Below are 18588 nucleotides of genomic sequence, written 5' to 3'. Positions count from 1 at the left end.
GTATAATTAGCACGGCATCACCCTTCGTGTTTTTACCTCACATAATCACTCATATAAAGGCACGGAATTGTACATCGTGCGGCACGGCATCACCCTTCGTGCTTTACACTCTTCCTCGCAAAAACAATGCACGGCATCACCCTTCGTGCTTTAACTCTCTTCCTCACCCAAACAACAATCACAAACAATAGGGCAAAGAAATGAATGAAATTTTGCAATAAGAATCCCGGCAAGGGGACAATAATTCAACAACAAGTCCCGGCAAGGGACAACCTCAAAACAACAACAACAATATCCCGGCAAGGGAGTCAATATAATGATTCTTTTCCATTCTTTCACCTTTGTTTCACAGTTCACTTCACAACTCGAGCCAATGCTCCAAAAGGTTTCAATTACCGCTCATACTTTCACAATTTGTTATACAACATGAGCCAATGCTCCTCAATAATCAAACATCACAATTACTTCCACGAACCTTGCTAAACAAATAAAAATCATCACCAAGATATGAATAATACGACGAAGTCATAAAAATCACATTAAGAGACTCACGGGCATGCTAGACACCAACGTATAGATACTCGTCACCATGCCTATACGTCGTACTCCACAATGACCACATAGATAATAGGACTCGACTCCTAATCCCTCAAGCTAAGGTTAGACCAAACGCTTACCTCGATGCCACGAACATAATTCACGATTCAATTATAGCTTTACCCCTTGATTCCACCACCAATTGGCTCGTATCTAGTCACAAGTTACTTAATTACATCAATAGATGCTAAATAAATCAATTCTAATGCATGAAAATGAATTTCCCAAAGTTTTACCCAAAAAGTCAAAAATCGCCCCCGGACCCACATGGTCAAAACCCGAGGTTCAAACCCAAACCCGATTACCCATTCCCCCACGAACTCAAATATATAATTTGTTTTGAAATCGGACCTCAGATCGAGGTCCAAATCTCCATTTTTTGAAAAATCTAGGTTTTACCCAAAACACCCAATTTTTTCATGAAAATCATTGATTTGAAGTTGAAATCATGTTAAAAGATGTTAAGGATTGAAGAAAATTAGTTAAAAACGACTTACAATTGATTTGGAGGAGAAGAAACCTTTGAAAAATCGCCTTAGTGTGTTTATGTTTTGAGAGAATATGAAAATGGGTTAAAAATTCATCTAAGTATAAAAGTTGCAGGTCTCAGATGTGGGAATTACGAACAGGGGTTCGCAATTCCGAACCCCGACCTCTGCTATTATGGGAATTGCGAAGGAGGGATCGCATTCGCGAAGTCGCATTTGCGACTGGGGTCTCGCTTTTGTGACTATAGGGGATTCAAGGCAGGCGTCGCATATGCGACTGAAACTTCGCATTTGCGAAGAAAGCTGCCCAGGCCACCTCTCGCATTTGCGATACATGGCTCGCATTTGCAAGCTCGCATTTGCAAGCTCGCATTTGCAAGAATGCGAAGCCTGCAGGTCTGAGACATACCAGCATTTTGCTAAGTTAAAATTTTCACTCCGTGGCCTATCCAAAACTCACCCGAGCCCTCGGAGCTCCAAACCAAAGAGGTCTTGCGGACTTATTCGTGCAATCAAATCACTAAAATAACATCATGATCATCGAATTAAACCTCAAGATCAATGAAATTTCTCAAAACTTCTTATACATCAAATTTTGCATTTAAGGTCTGAATCACGTCAAATGGATTCCGTTTCTTACCAAACTTTAGCGACAACACATATAAATCATATTGATCCTGTACCGGGCTCCGGAACCATAATACAGGCCCGATACCTCAGTTTTCACATAACATTTCACTTTCAAAAACCTTTATATTTTTCAGAAAACAATTTCTTTGAAAAATTCATTTCTCGGGCTTGGGACCTCGGAATTCGATTCCGGGCATACGCCCAAGTCCCATATTTTCCTACGGACCCTTCGGGACAGTCAAATCATGGGTCCGGGTCCGTTTACCCAAAACGTCGACCGAAGTCAAATTAATTTATTTTATAGCCAAAACTTATTATTTTTCACAGATTTTCACATATAGGCTTTCCGGCTACGCGCCCGGACTGCGCACGCAAATCGAGGTGATGCTAAAAGAGATTTTTAAGGCCTCGAAATGCAAAATTTATTTTAAAAACAAATGATGACCTTTTGGGTCATCACAATGGCAAAAGCACAGAACCCCTTCGAAATTTATACTGCCCAGGGGTTCTGCACTTGCAACTCAATTAGCCGCATCAGCAGTCTCGCAGTAGCGAGACATTTCCTGCTTCTGCAGTTCACCCACGAGGCCCTGCCTCCGCGTCTGTGGACTCGATCCTGCAAGAAGCAATCCGCTTCTGCGGATACTTGCGCTTCTGCGACCCCTCGTCCGCATCCGCGATCACGCAGGTGCGGAATTTCCCTCGCACCTGCGACCACTACCCACACTGCTCCGGCCCGCTTCTGCGGTTACGCACCTGTGAGCAAAATTCTGCAGGTGCAATTGCACCAGAACTGGAAAAATTCCAGTGTTGCTTCAAGTCTAAATTTTGATCCGTTAACCATCCGGAATCCACCCGAGGCCCCCGGGACCTCAACCAAATATACCAACAAGTCCTAAAATATCATACGAACTTAGTCGATGCCTTAAATCACATTAAACAACATTAGAAACACGAATCGCACCCCAATTCAAGCCTAACAAAAACTAACGAATTCCAGCTTCTACATTCGATGTCGACCTATCAAATCAAGTCCGATTGACCTCAAATTTTGCATACAAGTCGTAAATGATATAACGGACCTATAAAAATTTTCGGAACTGAATTCTAAGCTCGTTATCAATAAAGTCATCTCCCGGTCAAACTTTCAATTTCCTATTTTCGCATTTCAAGCCAAATTTAACTACGGACTTCCAAACAAATATCCGAACATACTCGTGAGTCTTAAATCACCATACGAAGCTATTGAAATCATTAAAATTCCATTTTGGGGTCGTTTTCACATAATTCATCATCCGGTCAATTATTTCAACTTAAGCTTTAAATCTTGGAACTAAGTGTTCCAATTCATTCTGAAACCTCCCCAACAAGTCACATAATTATAACTGAGCATAAAATATTCAATAAATGGGGAAATGGTATTGTAATACTTAAAACGATCCGCCAGATCGTTACAGATATAAATGATTTTCGCCCTATATAATTCCTTAATCCATTGTTTACCAAAGTCTACACAACTGAATTTTGAAAAGCATAAATGCTCAACTTTGACGACGTATTCATGATGTCAATGAAATTATGAATTGAAAATTCTCACTAGTTGAATTGAACAAGTAGATTTCAGATCAATTTGATAAATTTATTTAGAGTTTAAGTTTGAACGTTCACTATAATAGTCACACATTAAGAAGAGTTTTCGAAGTTGTATACTGTTCCTCATCTTTGTAAATTTGAGTGCTACTCCAATTTTATTTACTTAAATAATGATACCATCAAAATTCAAAACCAATCAAAACATTTTGATAGAAGAAAATTCCAACCAACCATATAATCATCGCACATTTGATTTCTTCAACAAAACTAGCTAGTAAGCATTATTTAATTATCAGACTTAATAGTTTGGATTTTCAGTGTCATTCTTTTAGTTGAACGATATAACAAAACCAAGATATAAAATAGCTAGGAAGGCAAACACGATATAGCTGGAAAAATAATGGGATGTTACCGCTTTTAGCCCGTGCCTGAAACTATTTATATTTGGTAGTCGAAAAAGTGTATAAAATTTGTATAATTTTTGTATATAACATACAGAATGTATATATACAAAAAATATATAAATTTATACATTTTTTCGGCTATTATTTCTATAGCGGCAATACAGTGTAATTTTTCCAAAAATAACTACTGTTGTGGAGTTTCACATTCCACTAGTAAAATTTAAAAATAATTCAAAATGACTATTTGTGAATTTTATCCTAATATTTCGGGAGAAATTCAAAAATAGTCATATTTGCAAGTGGTCATTTAAAAATAGCCACAGTTTCAAAAGTAATCAAAATTTAGCCACTTTTCATGTAAAGATAAATTGAACGAAAACATTGTTCAAAATCCGAAAAATACTCCAGTATAATATACTGGAGTTCCAGTATAAATAATATATCGGTCTAGCATAATAAGCTGGAAGTTCATACACAAGTGTTACAATCTCCAGTATATTATGCTGGAACTTTTCGCGTGTTGGAGTTCCAACATAATATGTTGGAAGTTCATGCACAGGTGCACCGATCTCCAATATATTATGCTGGAACTTTTCGTAATGCAACAAAATAATGACTATTTTCCAATGACTTTACAAACGCTGGCTATTTTTTAATGAAAGTCCGAAAACTGACTAGCCCGTGCTATTTTTACTAATATTTCTCGTCTAATTTCACTGTTCGACTCTCCTCCGGCCCAATCCCCGTTGGGCTTCTTATCTTGCTGATGGACTTTTGAACATTTACGAGCAAGTTACGCATTTGATCAATCAAAAAATATACATTTTCTAGCCAATATACACAAAATATACATTGATTAGTATAAATTATGTATAATCTATGATATACATTAATATAAAAAATGAAAGAGGGTTACAAATGTCCCTAAACTATTGAAAAAAGTTTTAAAATATCCTTCATCTACCGACTGGGTTAAAAATATCCCCCCTCCTCCCTCCCCCCTCCCCCCCCTCCCCCCCTCTCCCATCCACTTTTTTGGTTAACTTATGCCTTTTGACCGTTAGGTCAATGCTGAATTTAAAATAATAATTATTTAAATTCCACGTGGCAACTTCTTACAGGCCAAATTAAAATACCTAACCCATTAAAAAGACCTACCCATATCTACCAGTTTTTAGTTCTGACCCGCTTCAAACACTAATCCGACCCGAACAAAAAGTTCAACTAAAAATGAGGTCCCACTTTTATCAAACTCCATGTAATAAAAGCTCCATGGAAGTTGCAGCGAACATATAGATGCAAATTTACTACGTGATTTTCTTTTTCTTGTTATGGCATCCAGTTCAATTTACATGATAGACACAAATTGCATTATATTCAGGATGAGTTTAATTTAATCATTTTCACATAACAGAAAGATCTCAAAGTGATTGTTTATTGGAAGATATCATAAACCGTTAGACTACCCCTAGTTTTCCATCCCACATTATGGTCAAGAAAAATCATTGGCTCATCCATGCTAGGCTTTTCTTGTTTGTTTAATTTGTTCATGAACCTTTATTTGATGATAATGTTATACATGAGATTAATCAAGAAAATGAACTAATGTAAATCCATGGGTTGGATGGAAGTGGGGCGTCTTTTTTATGTAAATATTTTATTCGGGTAAGGTTAGTGTTTGGGGCGGGCTAATCTGAAAAACGGGTAGATATGGGTAGGTCTTTCTAATAGGTTAGATTTTTTAATTTCGACCAATAAGAAGTCGCCACGTGAAATTTAAATAATTATTTTTTAAATTCAGCTTTGACCTAACTTTCAAAGGGTATAAGTGAACCAAAAAGGTGGATGGAGGGGTATTTTTAGTCCAATGGTGAATTGACAGAATTTTTAGACCTTTTTCAATAATTCATGGACATTTTTTACCCTACTCCGTATGAAAAAATATGTATATTTTCTTGGCTATTGTTTTTTTACTGCGGCTATACAAATTTTGTTTTTCCAACACTATTGAACGAGCAATGCACCTCATGTTACGATAACCAATGGCGTAGTTACTTAGAATGAAGGTTGTTCAATTGAATACTCTTTATCAGAAAATTATATTGAGTATATAGAAATTTATATTACATATATAAGGAAAAAATATTTTTTATCAACATATAGTAAACCTGAATATTTTTTGCAAAATTTCTTACTTCGCCATTGATAATATCCCAAATACACCATATACAAATTACTTTTGACTACAGGAATTTTTAATGTAATGGTAAAAGTTGTTGTTCTGTTGTTGGAAGGTCTCATCCTCAATCCGTAACAAATTTTCTTAACACAAATACGTTATAAAATTTGCGTATAGTACACCAATAAAGTTCTATCCGTTCTCCAAGTTTAATGCACTCGCTTGATTATAAATGGATCCCCAGGATCTTTACATGAATAGTCGGACGTATTAATTTTTTTTATTCATATACATTTATTACACAAGTATATACATATAATATATAAATATGAAAAATTATATATTCAGCGGTTATTTTTAGTTTAAGTGATAGGATGAGCTGCTATTTAGGTTAATTCTTTATTTTCATTCCAGGCCAACCCACAGCCCATTGGGTCCATTTTCGTACACCCAACAGAACATAAAATCCAATTCTCAACGTTTTTTTAACAAGAGATACTTTTTATTTATTTAATACTAGGAAACATTAGTACATTTATCCACTGGATCATTACACATAGCATTAATGCCATCTATGGCATTTAGATTTCCAAAAGTAGCTAGAGTTCTATAAGTGCTTTTAAGCACTAATTTCATACTGACACCTCTATCCCTGTTCGCCAGCATCCTGGCCACGACAAACGGGGGAGGCATAGCAAAATAACTAGCTTATTGATGATAGTTTGACTGGCAGCTTCCTTGGCCAGTAGGTCTGCTACTCTGTTTCCTTCTCTGAAGCTATGCCGGACCACTAGATCCTTCTCCTTCATGGACAGCAACCATCTGCAATTATGAACAATAGAGTCAAATGTAGTATTGCCATTTTCAAGGAGTTGTAATACCTGTATCGAGTCAGTTTCGATTCCATTGGAAATAGGTTTCTTTCTATGGCAAACTTGAGACTTTGCTGAAAAGCCAGAAGTTCTGCATAGGTGCATGAAACAGCTTGAACTCTCATGTTGAAACCCATTATCCAGTGGCCGTTGTGGTCGCGCACAACTCCACCTATTCCACTCGTAGTTTTTTTGTGAGCACCATCGAGATTTAATTTGAACCAGCCTAGCCGTGGCTTCCTCCAATTCGTGTTGCAGCTGAGTCTCATTTCGTGGTTGCTTTCTCTTTCCGTTAGGTAGCGGAACTTTGTTGCTTGGTTGATGATGTGAGGTAGTGAAATAATTTTGTTTGTATTATTTTCCAGATTATAGTTTCTGTTTATCCAAATGTTCCAGAGTAGGAATGGGAGCAGGTGATTCCAAGTGATTATGTTGGAGGGAATCAGTGGATTACTGTGTCTAATGGCATCTAGCCAACCCTGGTTATCGGAGCTTGGGACAGCAGTATCCCAATTAAGGGTTTCCAAAGGTTTTTTGCTACTGCACAGTATAGAAAAATAGGGGGAAGGGTTTCCTCACCTGACCTACACATAGTGCATGATTTATCAACATTCATTCCGATATGATAAAGAAAGGAACGGGAGGGGAGTCTACTGTGGCAACATTTTCAGAGGAAGAATTTTATTTTGTTAGGGCAGCGGGCATCCCATACCCATTTGAAGTTTTTAATGTTATTTTTAAAGTTAGGAACAGGATTCTCTATTAGGGTGTAGCATGATGCAATGGAGAAAGAACCAGCAGTATTGGCTTCCCAGAGAAGGCAATCATAGTAACGATTAATTGGTATTGTAATGTTGGTGATGTTGCTAATAATATTAGGTGGTAGACTAAAGGAGAGCTTGTCAAGAGACCAAATATTGTTCACTATAAGATTGGTAGTTTTTATATTGTGATCATTTATATTTAAGGGGACTTCTATACAACTTCTGAGAAGGGGAGTATTTGGAATCCACCTAGCGCTCCAAATGGGGAGGGAGGAGTTACAATGGATTGACCATAGGCTCCCTTTGTTACAAATAAGCCAACCCTTAAGGATACTTTTTCATGTATGTGAGTGCTTTGATTTTCTGTTATTGGTGACATATTTTTGTGTTAGGAGTTTTGCCCATGGGTCTTGAGGGGTGTTAAGAAACCTCCATGTCGTACTAGTTAGTAAGGCTATATTTTTCGATTTTGCCTTACGTAATCCCACACCCCCTTTATCCTTATCCGTGGTAATTGTTTCCCAACTAATAAGGTGAAGCTCGTAGTACCCCATATGAAATCCCTTTGTATTTTGTCAATAGAGGTTAAGATTTTTACGGGGAGGAGAGTGTATTGCATCACGTGACTAGGGATGCTTGCAAGAGTAGAACAAGCAAGCGTGGTTCTACCAGCAATATTTAAGCAGCTAGATTTCCAAATGGCTAATCTGGATCTCATATACATACTTGAAATCCTTTGCCTTTGGGCTAGAATTGGTTATTGGGAAATCAAGATATTTGCCGAATGAGTCACATTTTTTGATCCCAAATAAGTTGGATTTTTCGTTAATGCAATTGTTTGGACAGTTTTTAGAAAAAATGATTTTGGACTTAACAAGGTTTATGGATTGTCCTGACATGTTGCAAAAATGATTAATACCTGTGAGGATAGTGTTACAAGACTTTTTATTAACATGTCTCATTAGGGTGAGATCATCTGCGAAAAAGAGGTGAGAAAGAGCTAAACCATTCACAGAGAGTTTAATAGGATCCTACATTGTAATGTCCCCTTGGTGGTTTATGTATCTAGTAAACATTTCTATGCAAAGAATGAAAATGTATGGCGACATAGGGTCACCTTGTCTAATACCACGACTAGGGGTGAACCATTTTGTGGTTGTACTATTGACTAGCACAGACATAGTACTAGCAGTAATACATGACATGAAGAGAGAGGTAATTTTAGGAGGGAACTTAAAATATATCAAAGTTTTATGGATAAAGGACCACTCAAGCTTATCGAAGGCTTTTTCTAAGTCAAGTTTAAGAATCATTTTGCCTTTCTTACTATTGCTTTTCCTAAAATAGTTCATTATTTCTTGAATTAAAATAGCATTATCACTAGCTCGCCTATTTTTCAGGAAGCTAGCTTGAAAGGGGCTAATGATTTATCCAAAAAAGGTTTCAATCTATTGGTAATAATTTTTGTAATCACTTTATAGATAGTGCTGCAAAGACTGATTGGCCTAAAAATTTTAAGGTAGTTGGCATTGGGGAATTTAGGAATGAGACAAATGAAAGTGCTATTAATTTTCAAGGGGATATGTTGGGAAGAAAAGACCTCTTGGCAGTAGGTAATAACACTAGGGCCAACTATTTTCCAGTAATATTGGTAGAAAAAAGGGTGAAAACCATCCGGCCTAGGGGCTTTATATGGTTTAAAGGAGAATAAGGCTTTGTGAATTTCACTATCACAAAGTGGTCTGTGTAGGCTGGATAGATCTAGGTGATCAAAACTTTTTGGGAGATTAGAGGTTTTTGAAAGAATGTGGGATGTAGTGAAAGCTTCCTCAAGGTAATTTTGTACATGTTGTATATGGTGAAATCGGAGGGTCCAATTTTTCGTCATTAAGGCATTCCAGAAGACCATCTTGGAGCCTCGAGGCCGCAAAGTTGTGATTGAGTTCCCTCCCTCGAGGCTCGTCGATGCCCGACCTAGAGGCATTATTGGCCGTGGCAAGGGTAAAGACGGGGAGTTCCCAAGACACGCGGCTAAGTCTGACAAAGCCTAGCCGGCCTACTCTGAACCCGAATCAGGGTGTCATGTCTAGCCATCCCATCTCCATATCTTTACAATTAATGTATTTCATACCGTGTAGGGATTCCCCTTCTATATAAAGGGGATCATTGTCATTTTGTAAAAGGCAGTTGTTGCTCCAACTACTTCACACGAAATACACAAGAACTCTCTCTTTTTTCTCTCTAACTTACTCTCTCGATATTGTTGCTCTTATTTATTATCTTCATACTTGTTCTTCATTTATTGCTTATCATTGGTCATAAAGAGCCTTCGCTGATTATTTTACAACTGTTAGCCCTTCCCCGACTGCCCTTAATAGCTCGAGCCCGAGCCCAGGAATCAACCTCGAGGCCCCGTATCGGCCAGTCCGAGGCCCCGATTGACTAGCTCATCGGTTTAATTATAACTCTATTTTAGCTCGCATTTCATCTCTAAACTTCATACGTATAGCATCGTCTGCTTAAACAACTAGCATAAAAATAGATCACGTATTTTTAGAGTCCCATCAACAATTAATTGTTATTACCATTTTCACGGTAAATAGTTTGGCGCTCACCGTGGGGCTAAAAATAATAGTGATTATTTTCTTGCTGGTTTCATCACATAATGCAAGTTATCTTTCACACTTTTTCTTGTCCAAGATCTTCGGTTTCAGGTTAAGATGTCTGATTCAGTAAACAACAACATTCAGAACCACGGAGAAAATGGTGTGGTTGTTCCAGGTGTTGGTGAGCCGCCATAAAATCTTGAGAACGCGCCAGGACCGATTCCGGCGAACGGAGTCTGATGTGACGCTCGACACATCGAAACAAGCTCCCACACTAATAGGAGCATACACCAAGTCGACCAACAGGAAGCCCAAAAAACCCCAGCTCGGGAAGAACAAAAAGTTAGCCTTCATGTTGTTTTTGAAATATTGTAGGCACAACAACTGGCTATTGCTCAGCTGCAAAGTCACCAGAAGACTCCTAGCACGGTGGCACCGGAGACAGCTCCCTCGGCCGAATAGGTACCGGAGAGGTCAAGCATTAATGGGTCGATAGCCGATCCCGCCATCATAAAAATGCTCGAGGACCTCACCAAAAGGATCGAATCGGGCGAGAAAATGATAGCAGCCAACAACAAGAAGGTCGAGAATGTCAGAACTCCCAAAATACAACGGGACCTCAGACCCCAATGAGCACGTTACTACCACACGTGCGCAGTGAAGGGCAATGACCTAAGAGAAGACGAGATCGAGTCCGTCTTACTGAAGAAGTTCGGGGAAACACTCTCGAAGGGGGCCATGATGTGGTATCACAACCTAGCTCCCAACTCCATAGACTCATTTGCCATGCTAGCAGACTCATTCATAAAGGCACATGCCGGTGCCATCAAAGTAGCAACGAGGAAGTCTAACGTGTTCAAGATCAAACAGAGGGAGAATGAAATGCTGCGAGAGTTCGTATCTCGCTTCCAAACGGAACGAATGGAACTACCACCGGTCTCCGATGACTGGGCGGTGCAGGCCTTCACTCAAGGCCTGAATGAGCGGAGCTCAGTAGCTTCAAGGCAGCTGAAAGAGAATCTGGTCGAGTATCCCGCCGTAACCTGGTCGGACGTCCATAACCGACATCAGTCAAAGATCAGGGTCGAGGATGATCAGCTGGGAGCCCCCTCGAGCTCAGTATATCCAAGAAGGCTCTTAGCAAACGAGCCAAAGCCATACGAAGAAAGGTATCAGCCATACACCGAAGACAGGAGGAACGCCCCGAGACGCAACCCGCCTAGAGGGAATTCTATTTGGCGCTAATTATTTTTCCCGAACTTTATCTTTTAGCTAAGAATATATTTTGTTGCTAATCTCCAGCTAAAAAGTAGCTAAGGATGTTTTGTTGCCAAATCTATTAATTACGAATGTTTAAATATGTATATTTATCAAAATTGGTGTGGCCACAACCCACATATTTAAAATAATTTTTCTATGTATGATTAAAATAATTATCGGAAAAGAATCCAGTAGCTAGCTAGCAGAAAGGTTTAGCTAATTTATAGCAATTAAAAATAAGCCCTTATTAAATAAAACTAGTTAAATCTCAGTAAACCCTTTTTCTTAAATTTTTAGGGTTGGCGCTTAAAATCTTTAGCAATATTTTTTTAATAGAACTCTGTATCTCAAATCCTCAAAAACCGCTAAACATCCACGCACTCTTCCACGTCTCTTCATCCATCTAAACCCTCAACTATCATCTTCTAATTCAGTGAAGGGAGGCAACTTGCTATCACTGTCGCTTGTAAGCTTCTGGTAAGAATTTCTCCGGTACTTAAAGCATCTCCGCAAATAGGTCTTTTCGTGAGTGTTTAATTTATCGTGAGTGATCAATGAAAGCACCAATAATTCTTGTCGTCGTTTAATTTTGCATTAACTATGAACTAACAGAGAGCAATTCCCCCAACAATTCATGTTTCCTATCTTATTGTAGAATTAAACTTTCAATAATGTGATATAAGATGCTTCTACGTATATGTATTGTTTGGTTTCTGTTGATTATTAGATTGTTGTCCTTACATTTTTGTTGAACAGCTATATCTGAGTTTGAGAAAGAAATAACCTGTAAATCCGATACTTATTTTAAATTGTGTATGCCATGATTTTATTCTCAACACCGAGGTAGAGTAGCGACTTTTTGATTGATGTAAACTGCAAGGGTTGCTTTTGATAGTCTTTTATGCAAGTAACTGAAATACCGTCTTCCACTGTGGCCTCACATATGTTTGGCCATGTGATTCTTTCGAGCTGAATCAATAGTCATGTGCTGCTTAATTTTCTTATGACGTCAATTATGAAGTCAAACCAGAAAGAGTATTAGCATAGTGAATTCCTTTATTACAAATAAGATGTTCTCCTTGTCAATGGATCTAAATTGATATATTGTTCCTATGGTTAACCAAGTAAAATTATTTCCAAAGAGGGCAAAATGATAAGTGAAGAAGAATGAAATTAATATAATCTTATACTTCTAATATATGATAGGGGAAAAAATGAAGCTTATGTGCCCTTTGTAAGTTTACTAGCAAACAAAGCTGAAGTGATATACTTTTTAAAATAAATAAACTCCACTTACAAACATGTGTTTAATAGAAAACAGAGGCAACCTCTACTAGTTTTCTTCTCTTTACTCTTCCAGATTTAGTGCTATCAATCTGCTTAAATTGGTGAAATAACTAATATATTATAAAGTACTAAATAGTGAAGAAGAACAGCCTCCTAATCGAAATGCTCAAGAATTTCTTGATATGCTAAAAGCTTCAGAAGAGCCATTGTTTGATGGATGTGTTAATCATTCTACGTTGTCAACGGTCTGCAGGCTACTGAATATTAAGTCTGAGTTTAACATGAGTGACAATTGCTATAACCAAATTTTGCTATTTCTGAAGGAGCTCTTACCTGAAGATGCTAAGTTACCTAACGATTACTATAGGAATAAACAAATGGTTGCAAACCTTGGGCTAGGATATGAAAAGTTAGATGTATGCAAGACAGATTGTATCCTATATTACAAGGATAATAAAGATAAAGTGGATTGTCCAAAGTGTGGTCAACCACGTTATAAGCCTAAGAGAGGAGGCAATGGAAGGCAAAAAGATATTGCATATAAAGTACTACGTTATTTTCCTATAGCTCCGAGATTACAAAGGTTATATATGTCAACAAAGACTGCTGAAAATATGACATGGCACTGGAAAACTCGTCGAGAACCTGGGGTAATGAGTCATCCAAGTGATGGAGAGGCATGGAAAAAGTTTGACCAATGCCATCCTGTCTTTGCAGCTGAGCCTCGAAATATTAGGTTTGGACTTGCAGCTGATGGGTTTAGTCCATATGGGCAGATGGCCCATCCTTATTCTTTTTGGCCAGTAATCATTACACCATACAATCTTCCACCCAGAATGTGTATGAGTAGCCCGTACATGTTCTTAAGTCTTCTCATTCCTGGTCCAAAGAGCCCCGGAAAGATTATAGACTTATACTTACAACCTCTTATTGATGAATTGAAGCAATTATGGGTTGATGGGGTTGAGACTTATGACTCTTATAAGAAACAAAATTTTCGAATGCGAGCTGCACTTATGTGGACTATCAATGACTTCCCAGCTTATGGAATATTATTTGGCTAGAGCACCCATGGTCATTTGGCATGCCCTTGTTGTATGGGAAAAAGTAAGGCATTTCACTTAAAATATGGAAGAAAAGCTTCATTTTTGATTGTCATCGTCAATTTTTGTCAATAGGTCATTCATTCGCAGGGATAAAAAATCATTTTTAAAAGGAAGAGTTGAACACTCTGCTCCTTCTCCTAGGTTGTCTAGTGAAGAAGTTTGGAACAAAGTGCGTGACTTACCAAATATTTTTGATGATCGCGCCTCCGATAAGTTTTCAGGATTTGGGGATCAACATAATTGGACAAAACAAAGTATTTTCTGGGAATTGCCATATTGGCGCACGAATATTATTCGGCATAATCTCGATGTCATGCATATCGAGAAAAATATGTTTGATAATATTCCCTTACTAGCGAGGACAAAGTTTTTATTCGAAGGACTTTTGAGCATGTGGGGAGTGAAAGGTTAAGTGACAATTTGGGAACAACAAAAAGAAAATTTTCAAAAATAAAGAAAATGCCCGGATGGATTGCTAAAGTTCACTAGGACGGTTTGATGCAATATTCGGAATCTGACGCTTTTAAAAAAATCAACAATCAACTCCAAGAACAGAATGTCGTCTAATAATGGAGAAGGTCCTTCCTTACATACTAGAGGATCAGTTGCATTTGCTGAGTACAGAAGAAGACATGTATTTCTCTATCTTTTAGTATTATCAGTATTAATCTAAATTTGTTTTATGATTTATCCTTCAAACTAACAATATCTTTAATGATTGTAGAAGGAGATAACGAGGAAAGACCTTCGTAATGATGAACTGCTTTTGAAAACTCAGAGAACCAAAAATGACAAAAAGTGGATATGTGGAAAGTCAGAAAGAATGTGGGTATGTTTTTATCTCATTCTTCATTGCAACACCTGCTGAGTCTTTACCTGCTTCACACTAATGCAGTAGATAAACTTTCTTCATAGATTAGCTTCATCCATAGAATATGAAATTAAGATGCATTGACGAAAAAAGACAAGGGAGTGATGCATATAAAATTGCTGCTTTTTCTTAGTTGTCTGTACATATTTTTGTAGTAGTCAGATTACAGTTCTATGACATTCAGAAATAACTTCAATGAATACTGGAAAGTGAAATTAGGTAACATTAAAAGTACTAAGTTTTCAGATGTAGGAAGTGTTTTTATATTTACAACTGTGTATCTATCTTTAGACTGTAATTCCTTAAAGATTCTCCTTAACCATTAAAAAATTTTACAAATACAAATAAATGGATTAATATATTCAATAGTTACTTTTTCTTCACCAAATTTATGTGCACTCAGTACTTGTCTGAAGTGTTGAAGCCAGATAAAGCTACTAAAGAAAAATGGATATATTACAAAAATATAAGACACTGATAAAGTTGTGATGTACTTGTAGATTGTTGACAAACTATCTGGTGCTTCAATTTTTGTCCATGATCTAACTAGATTACAAAAGTAACCAAATTGTGCCTTTCTAGTTTTTTTCTAACGATTATCAACAAGAAGATGGTGTACTACTGCATAGTGGAACAATATCAAACAAAATATTCAAGTGAAAAAAATAGAATCCAAAGCTCCCTACTCTCTGAAGTATTTGAAATAAGAGTCAGAGAAGATAAGCCTTTCTTAAGAAAATAATTTTACACTTATTGACAACCTGAGAAAAGAAGTAAGGGAAAAATTTCCTTTTCTTCCCAGTTGATACTTTTTAAAATCATCTCAAGTTGTTGGAACTTAAAATAACGAAAACTTGTCAATATATTTGTTTATTGTACGCTTTTCAAACTGAGAAAGTGGTTTAACTGAAACTGAATGGTAAATAATTTTGTCTATTCCGCATTCTTATTGTTTGCGTTATTATTATGCAGCTGCCGATATGCTATTGCGACTCTTCTCTTCTGTCCCAAAAATATATCTCCAGGAGTAGTATTAGAGTTGTTGTTCATGGATACTATCATGGTAGAATATCATAAGCACCCTCTTTTTAGGTCTTACCCTGCTATTTTTTGTCTTTGATGTATAAGAAAAACTTCTAAGTCTTTGCACACTCTAGATTTGAGAAACATTCAGTAATTTTATAGCACCTTCTCTGGTGCACCTCAAGAAAATAAGATTGATTAGATGGCCATCTACAATTAAATGAATAGTTTCTATATATATTTTTTATTCTCTACTTATTAGAGAAGTCTATTTCTTCATCTACTTCTTAGTTACAGAAGTCTATTTCTCTGTTGTTCATTTCTTTTATTACAGAACAAATGTGACTGCTCTATTAAGATTTGCTACTTGGCGACTTTAATATTCTATGTGATAACTAATAATTATAAATTTTTTCAGAATACATTTACAGAGATTATTAAGGAGAAGGTAGGTGAAACTTCAACATCAAGGAATGAAGAAGGTTTTGAAAAAGATGATGAAGACATAGACAGAAACATGGCAACAAATGAAGATGAGGAAGGAGAAAAAACTAGCAAAGACAATGTTGTGGACTTATTGAAAAGTTACCAGATGAACAACTACTGAAAACTTGGATTGAAACAGTTGGAGGAGCAAAAAAGGGAAGAATATATGGACTTGGTCCAAAAACTTGTCTTCTGGCAGATTCAGTGAAGGCTAATTGTGCGTCCTCTAGTGCTCGTAATCCTCCAAATATTCCCACCCAACAAGTGTTTAAATCACCCGAATTTCAGCAACTTCTTAATCGTGCATTGGATCAGCGGATGGAGAATATGCAGGCAGATATACAAGCGGGTATTCAGAAAGATATGCGAGAAGAAGTAAAAGTTGCAGCTCGTGTTGTCGTGCGTGGGATGCTTGGTTTAACTCAACCACCACCAAATGGCTCTGGTTCTTCCCCAAGCATATCTTAGAATAGTAGAGTTTATGTTATTAATTTGTTAACTTAAGACATGTTTCATTTACCAATAGACATGTACTTCGTCATTCTAAAACTAATGATACTCTGATTATGTTTATGTGAAAAATTATTGGATCTAATTATTTATTTTGTCTTATGTCAAATTATGTAGAAAATTGTATTTGTATTTCATCATATGCAATCTAGGAAGTATTCCTAGTGAGATTCAGCCTGGAAATATCCCACGCAAACACAAATATAGGCTATAATAGTTATCAAATTAGCTACAGAATGATCTTGACAAAAAATCCTAGGTATTTTTAGCTAGTAATTTAGCTTGGGAAACATTCCAAGCAAAACGTTGAAAAGGCTAGAATAATTGTAAGTTTAGCTAGGGATATTCCTAGCTAGTTTTAATAAAATCAACGCTAAACAAATAAACTTTGCTTGGAATTTAGCTAGTCTAGTCGTAGAAAATATTTACAAGGGATAAGTTCCTAGCCAATAGCCAATCAAAGCTTCAATAAGTCAACATTGACCAAACAAACTTTGCTTGGAATATAGCTACCACATGTCCTAGCAAATTTTTAGCAACGGATTAGTGCCAAGCAAATATCCGTAGCTAAATTAGCTACGGATGGCACATCTTTCTAGCAAAAAATTTAGCTAAGAGCATATTAGCTACGGAATTAGTTAAGGTCATTTTCCTAGCTAAAGTGATATTAGCTAGGGATCTTGCTAAGTTAGCTAGGATTTTGGCTACTAGCTAAATGTGTGTTCTCTTGTAGTGACACTAGTAGTATAATGGGGGGAGCACTGAATACCATTGAGTCTAGCCAAAAAAAAATTCTTTTTTTTTTAAATGTCCCCAAAAGTATTTTTACTACAGTTGGTAATGTTGAGAACAAAACCGTGTGTGGCCGATTTAAAGTTGTTATTGGCCCAGTGAGAATAAACTATACTAGTGAAGTCGGGGTAGGTGCACCAAATGTTTTCTAGCCTAAAGGATTTGTGAGTAGGGGACCCTGAAAAAGAATTGAGCTTAAGAAGTAAGGGGTTGTGATCTGAGTAGGTTTTAGGCAAATGCGTTACTGAGGAACCTGGGAAGATACTTAACCAATTTTCATTAGCCAGAAACCTATCCAATCTTTCTATGATTAGGCCTTTGTGCCTATTTCTGTGATTAGACCATGTATACTTACACCCTTTGAATCCTAAGTCAATTAGTTTACAATTGTTTATATGATTTCAAATCCTACTAGAGTGATTTATTGTCCTACCTCCAAATTTTTAGAAATCCATAGTTATATCATTAAGATCACCTCCTAATAACCATGGTCCATTAAAATTGTTAGCAATATATTCTAGGTAGTTACACATAGACTCTCTTATGTAGACATTTGTACTAGCATAAACAGTACTAAGAAGCCATGAAAATCTGTAGGGGATTACCTCAATCATTGCATGGATTTCCTGGCCCCTCCTAGTAAAGTTGTTCACAGTAACAACTTTGTGATCGTAGAGAACAACTAAACCACCAGCTTGGCCTTCAGCTGGTACCTCGATCATTTCTGTGAAGTTATAATTGTTGAGGAAGGCTGCATGGGAGGACATCCTAGTTTCAAGCAAAGCTACTAAGCAGGGTTTGTGAGTATCTATGAGATCTCTAAAATTCCTATAAAAATCTTCATTGTTTGCTCCATTCTAGAAAATGATGCTAGTGGCCTTATTCATCATCATTGGATTTTGATAGTTTGAGTTGGTCACTGCCTCCAAAGAGGAATTGGGGTTCGTTCTACTACATGGAACTAGGATCACTGCATGAGAGCCCACCGTTGGGTCCCTTGGTGGCCTTATGTCCATGGAGCATTTGTACACTGAGGGAGGACAATTGGATATGAACTTTTTGCTCATGTTTTCCTTGAAGAGCATAACCTTTACCTCGTTTGGATTTGCAAACTCCACAC

This window comes from Nicotiana attenuata, unplaced genomic scaffold, assembly GCF_001879085.1.
Source record: "Nicotiana attenuata strain UT unplaced genomic scaffold, NIATTr2, whole genome shotgun sequence".
NCBI classification, from domain to species: Eukaryota; Viridiplantae; Streptophyta; class Magnoliopsida; order Solanales; family Solanaceae; genus Nicotiana; species Nicotiana attenuata.
Note: the sequence above shows the minus strand (reverse complement) of the source record.